The following is a 6,740-nucleotide window of genomic DNA, read 5'->3' as shown; positions in this document are numbered from 1 at the left end:
TACTTGTCCTTCCCAGTTCTGGGTTGCAGAAGCTCTGTTCCTGGCAAGGGACATTTGAGGCTCCCTCCATCCACCTAGCTCCCATTCCCAGGCACAGCAAGCTGAGAATACTGGACTCCAGTAAACTTCACTCCAGCTTCCATGTGGGGCTGAGGTCCTATGCTGGAAGGGACAAAACAAGAAGACTAGAGATGCCCCTCCCCTTCCTGCCCTCCAGTCCAGCGTCTTGCTTATAAGGGGTGATACTGCAAGAGTGAAGGTTTCTGCCGCCATCTCTGGAGCAGTACTGAGAGCTTCAATTAGGAAGAGTCAGGCCATACAAACAGAGAGTTCAGTAGCTCTCCCTAAAGGGGCTATTTTTGGAAAAGAGACTGGAAAAGTTGGTTTATGGATGCTGTAAAAAAAAAAAAGCAGATTTTGCTGATGAGCAAACATAGAAAAAGGCAGAAGAGGATAGAACTACGTGGAGTAACATTTCCCTATCTCACTGTCCTTAAGTTGGTGTAAATTTGAAGTAGATCTGAGCAGTTAAGATATATACTGAAAGTCCTAGTGTAACCAAGAAAATAAATTTTAAAAATAGTGAACAATTATTAATGTAATTGAAATACTACACTAAAAAATATTCACTTACAAATGAAGGCAATAAAGAGGAAAGGAATGAGAAAATAATATGAATCATAGGAAAAGCAAAAAGTAAAATGACAGTTGTAAAACCAGTCATATTGATAACAATAAAACTGTGAATTAGCTACGCTATTCAAAAAGCACACATTTTGAGACTGGTTTTTTTTTTTTTAAGATTTATTTATTTATTCACGAGAGACACACACAGAGAGAGGGGCAGAGACATAGGCAGAGGGAGAAGCAGGCTCCTTGCAGGGAGCCCGATGTGGGAATTGATCCCGGATCCTGGGATCACAACCTGAGTGGAAGGCAGGTGCCCAACCGCTGAGCCACCCAGGCATCCCTGAGACTGGATTTTAAAAAAGATCCAACTATCTACTATAAATAGGAGACAGATTTTAGATTTAAAGATATAGAGTTTTAAGTAGAATGACTGAAAAATATATACCATGTAAACATCACCCAAAAAATCACTAGGGATTGAGACATTTTATAATGATAAAAGAGTGATTCTATCAGGAAGACATAACAATTATACATTCATGTAACAAGACTGTCTAAAAATTCATGAATAAAAAACCCGAATAGAATTGGAGAAATAGGGATGCCTGGGTGGCTCAGGGGCTGAACGTCTGCCTTCGGCCCAGGGTGTGATCCTGGAGTCCCGGGATCGAGTCCCATATCGGGCTCCCTGCATGGAGCCTGCTTCTCTCTCTGCCTATGTCTCTGCCTCTCTCTGTGTCTCTCATGAATAAATAAATAAAATCTTAAAAAAAATAATTAGAGAAATAGACAACTTAATCATAATAAACCTTAACCCACTTTTTAGAAAGAGATTTTATTTATTTGAGAGAGAGAGAGCGAGAGAGCACAAGTGGGGGGGGGGTTGGGGAATGGGGAGAGGCAGAAGCGGACTCCTTGCTGAGCACAGAGCCTGCTGTGGGGCTGGATCACAGGACCGTGAGATCATGACCTGAGCCAAAGGCAGATACAACCGACTGAGCCACACAGGTGCCCCAATAATTCACTTTCGATGATAGAACAAGTAAGCAGAAGATCAACTAGGAAACAGAGAACTTGAACATAATATAAACCTGCTAGACCTAGCACATCTATAGAACAATGTATCCAACTGCAGCAGCATACACATTCTTAAGAGTACATGGAACATTATCTAGGATACACCATATGTACGACATAAAACTACGACATAAAACTAAACAAATTTAAAAGGATCTAAATCATTTGAAGTATGTTCTCTGAATATAATGTAATGAAATTAGAAAATAATAAAAAATATTTAGAAATAGACAAATATGTAGAAATTAAATAACATACTCCTAAATACTCAGTGAGCCAAAGAAGGAATCACAAAGAAAAGTAGAAAATACATTGACAAGAATGAAAACAGAAACACAACATACCTAACTTATGGGATCCAACCAAAGCAGTATTTAGCAGGAAATTTATAGCTATAAATTCATATATTAAAAAAGAAGAAAAAAACCTATAATGTAACATAAGACACTAGAAAAGGAGAACAAACTCAACCCAAAATAAGCAGAAGATAGTATATAATAAAAACAAGAGCAAATAAATGAAATAGAGAATAGAAAAACAGATAATCAATAAACCAAAACATGGCTGCCAATATATTGACAAACCTTTAGCTATATTGATAAAAGGGAGAGAGAAGATTCATATTACTAAAATTAGGAATGAAAAAGGAGAAATTACTACTAATTTTAGAGAAATAAAAATTATTGTAAGGAAATATCATGCCACAAATTAGATGAAATGGACAAATTCCTAGAAAGACACAAATGACCAAAATTGACTCAAGAAGAAATAAAAGATCTGAATAATAAAGAAAATAAATAGAATCAGTAACTTTTAAACTTCTCCACACAACAGTCTAGGCCCAGATGGCCTCACTGGTGAATTATACCAAATATTTAAACAAGAATTCATGTCGGTTCTCCACAAACTCATTCTAAATGTAGATGAGGAAGAAACATTTCCCAACTCATTCTCTCAGGCCAGTATTACCTGGATGCCAAAACCAGAAGCCAGTTATTTTGTAGAAATCTCTTCAATTTTGGCTCACCCAGTGTTTCCTCATGATTGAATTCATGTCGTACATCTTTGACAGAAACATCACAGAAACAATGCAGTGTTCATCTCATTGCATTTTATCAGGTAGTGCATGATTTCAATGTGTCCCATTATTGATGATGTTCACTTTGGTAACTTCATTAATGTGGTTGTTAACAAGCTTTTCCCTGTAAAGTTACTCTCCCCCTACCTTGTAATTATTAAGTATTTTAAAGGATGTAAATGTTATATTCCTTATCAAACTTTAGACTTATTTGTATCTGACAAATTAGTGGTTTCTTATTTTATCTACTGAATTATAGTCTATCACTATTATTATTTGGTGTTAATGTTCCAGATGTGTTAGATATGGGAATCTTTTAAAATGGCTTCTCTGTCGTTTTGCCATGTCCCCATCATTCTTTGAGCAATTCCATGCTTTTGGTACAAATATTCTGGGCCCATCTCGTACTATTCCTGCCCTAGCTATAAAATTAACCATTTCTCCAAGAAGTCCCTATTCCTATCAGTGGAAAATGGAATTTAGAAGCCAATATGTAAGAGATATATGTACTCATTATTTTCCAGCTCTTCTCATTGGACTCCAATGTGCAAATACCTTCCTTACTCCACTCAGTCCATGACTGCTACATAGGGCAGCCCCACCTCATGCATGGATATGTTCCTCGTCTTGCTTGGCTTTTGACTTTCCATGTCAGCCTCAGCCTGCCACATTGTGAATTTCTTCCTTTCCCCACTCAGGCTATGACTCTATATACCAGGCCAGCCTCCTATTTGGATACTGAGCTGATTCCCTGCACAGATGCCTTCCTGATCCCACTTAGGCACTGACTGCTGAGATCAGGACAGGTCCTAGCATGGGCATTCTATTTACCCTAATCAGTCTCTGACATCTCTTACTACACCCCACACACACACACCTTTGTGGATCTCATCTTCTCACTCTATTTGAGTTCTGACACCCCATACTAGGTTAGTCTGACTTCACAGATATCCTCTTTACTCTCCTTCACCTCTAACATCTCACTACAGGGCACCATGGTTCCACTCCTCTATATCATGGACACCTACCTAGATCTATCGCAGCTGCTCAGCAAGAGGAAGAAAGGAAAAGGGGAGGGGGTGCTCGAGTTGAATTTTGAAGGAAAAGTGGGCATTGCCAGTCATAGATAAAGGGAATTTCAGTAGTGAACTTGTATGTGAATTATGGAATATAGAAAAGTAATTTTTCAAGTTTATAATCTTTTCCAGAAATTTACCCAATAATTGCATCACAATTTGTTGAACAAACTATTTTCTCCCAATGTGAAATGACACGTTCCACATTTACCATATATTTAATTTGTGTGTGTATCTTAGTCTGTTCAGGCTGCTATAACAAAAAGACCACACAGTGAGTGGCTTGTAAATAACAGAAATTTATTTCTCATAGTTCTGAAGGCTAGAAGTCCAAGATCAGTGTATGAGCATGGTCAAGTGAGGGCTCTCTTCCAGATTGCAGACTTCTCATATCCTCCCATGGTGAAAGGGCCTAAGAGCTCTGTGGGGTCTCTTTCATAAGGACACTGATCCCAATCATATGGGCTCTGTCCTTATGGCCTAAGCATCTCTCAAAGTCCCCACCTCAGAGTATCATCACATTGAGCATTAGGATTTCAACATTAATTTTGGGGGGACAAAACATTCAGACAAGATTAGTATGTATGTGTGTGAATGTGTAGTTGAGTTTATTTTTGGACTCTCTTTTATTTCCATTGAGCTAAAACTAATCATGTACCACTACTAGTCATACACCAGTACCTCTGTTTATTTTTTTATTTTATTTTTTTAATTTTTTAATTTATTTATGATAGAGAGAGAGAGAGAGAGACAGAGACAGAGACAGAGACATAGGGAGAAGCAGGCTCCATGCACCAGGAGCCCGATGTGGGATTCGATCCTGGGTCGCCAGGATCGCGCCATGGGCCAAAGGCAGGCGCCAAACCGATGCGCCACCCAGGGATCCCAGTACCTCTGTTTAATTATGTAGCCTAATAATATGCTTTAAGATCCAGTCAGGACAGCAGTCCCCTCTCATTAATCTTCTTTTTCAGAAAGTTCCTGGCTCTTCTTACATCTTTGTTTTTCCCTGTATATTTTGGAATTAGCTTGCTTTATTCCCCACTTCAATCATATTGATGTTCTTTTTTTTTTATTGAGATCACCTCATAATTACAGAATAATTAGAGGAGAATTGTAAACTATACAAGATTGAGTTTTTCTGTCAAAAAAAAAGGATGTCTTTCCACTTTGTCAGGTAATATATTGTGATTTTCAGTAGCATTACAAAATTGTGTTCAAATAGATGTTGCATGTTTCCTGTTAAATTTCTTTTTTCAATATTTTATTTTATTGGCTTTTTAAGTTTTTCATTCCAGCTTGTTAACATACATACATATGTGTTTCAGGTGTGCAATACAGTGTTCTGACAATTCCATGCATTGTTCTATGCTCATCATGACAAGTGCACTCCTTAATCCGCATCCCCAACTACCTTCCCTCTGGTAGCCATCAGTTCGCTATCTAGAGTTAAGAGTCTATTTCTTGATTTCTCTCTCTCTTCTTTCTCTTTCTCTTTCTCACTACAGGTTTATAACTTGAAGTCTGGAATTGTGATGCCTCCAGCTTTGCTTTTCTTTTTCTTTCTTTTTTTTTAAGATTTTAATTTATTTATTCATGAGAGACGCAGAGAGAGAGAGAGAGGCAGAGACACAGGCAGAGGGAGAAGCAGGCTCCATGCAGGGAGTCTGACGTGGGACTCGTTCCCTGGGTCTCCAGGATCACACCCTGGGCTGAAGTGTGCGCTGAACCGCTGAGCCACCCGAGCTGCCCTGCTTTTCTTTTTCAAGGCTGCTTTGGCTATTTGGGGAATTTTGTGGTTCCATGCAAATTTTAAGATTTTTCTCCCTCATATAAAATGCTGGTGGTAATTTTATAGGAATTGCATTATTGCTTTGGGTAGTATACAATATAGTAAAACAATATTTGTTCTTCCAGTCCATGAGCATAGAATGTCTTTCCATTTCTTTGTGTCATCTTCCATTTCTTTCATCAGTGTTTTATAGTTTTGGGAGCACAGATTTTTTTGCCTCTTTGATTAGGTTTATTCCTAGGTATCTTATGGTTTTTGGTGCAGTTGTAGAGGGGATTAATTCTTTGCTTTCTCCTTCTGCTGCTTCATTAATGGTGTATAGAAATTTAACAGATTTCTGTGCATTGATTTTGTATCCTGCAACTTTACTGAATTTGTGTATCAGTTCTAGCAATATTTTTGGTGGATTCCATCAGGCTTTTTATATATAGTATCATGTCATCTGCAAATAGTGAAAGTTTGACTTTTTCCTTGCTGCTTTGGATGCCTTTTATTTCTTTTTGTTATCTGATTGCTGAGGCTAGGACTTTCAGTACTATGTTGAATAAAAGTAGTGAGAATGGACAGCCTTGTGTTGTTCCTGACCTTATGGAGATCTTTTCCCCATTAAGGATGATGTTAGCTGTGGGGTTTTCATATATGGCTTTTATTATGTTGCAATATGTTCCCTCTGAACCTACTTAATTGAGGATTTTTTATCATGAATGGATGTACTTTTTTTTTTAAAGATTTTATTTATTTATTCATGAGAGACACAGAGAGACAGAGAGAGAGGCAGAGACACAGGCAGAGGGAGAAGCAGGCCCCATGCAGAGAGCCCAACGTGGGACTCGAACCTGGGTTTCCAGGCTCAGGCCCTGGGCTGAAGGCGGCGCTAAACCACTGAGCCACCCGGGCTGCCCGATGTTGTACTTTGTTAAATGCTTTTTATGCATCTAGTGAAATGATCATATGGTTTCTCTTATTGATGTGATGTATCTCATTTATTGATTTGTGAATATTCAACCACCCTGGAACCCAGAAATAAATCCCACTTCATTGTGGTGAATTATTTTTTTAATGTATTTTTGGATTTGGTTTGCTAATA

The sequence above is a fragment of the Nyctereutes procyonoides genome, unplaced genomic scaffold (genome assembly GCF_905146905.1).
Source record: "Nyctereutes procyonoides isolate TBG_1078 unplaced genomic scaffold, NYPRO_anot_genome, whole genome shotgun sequence".
Taxonomy (NCBI): Eukaryota; Metazoa; Chordata; class Mammalia; order Carnivora; family Canidae; genus Nyctereutes; species Nyctereutes procyonoides.
Note: the sequence above shows the minus strand (reverse complement) of the source record.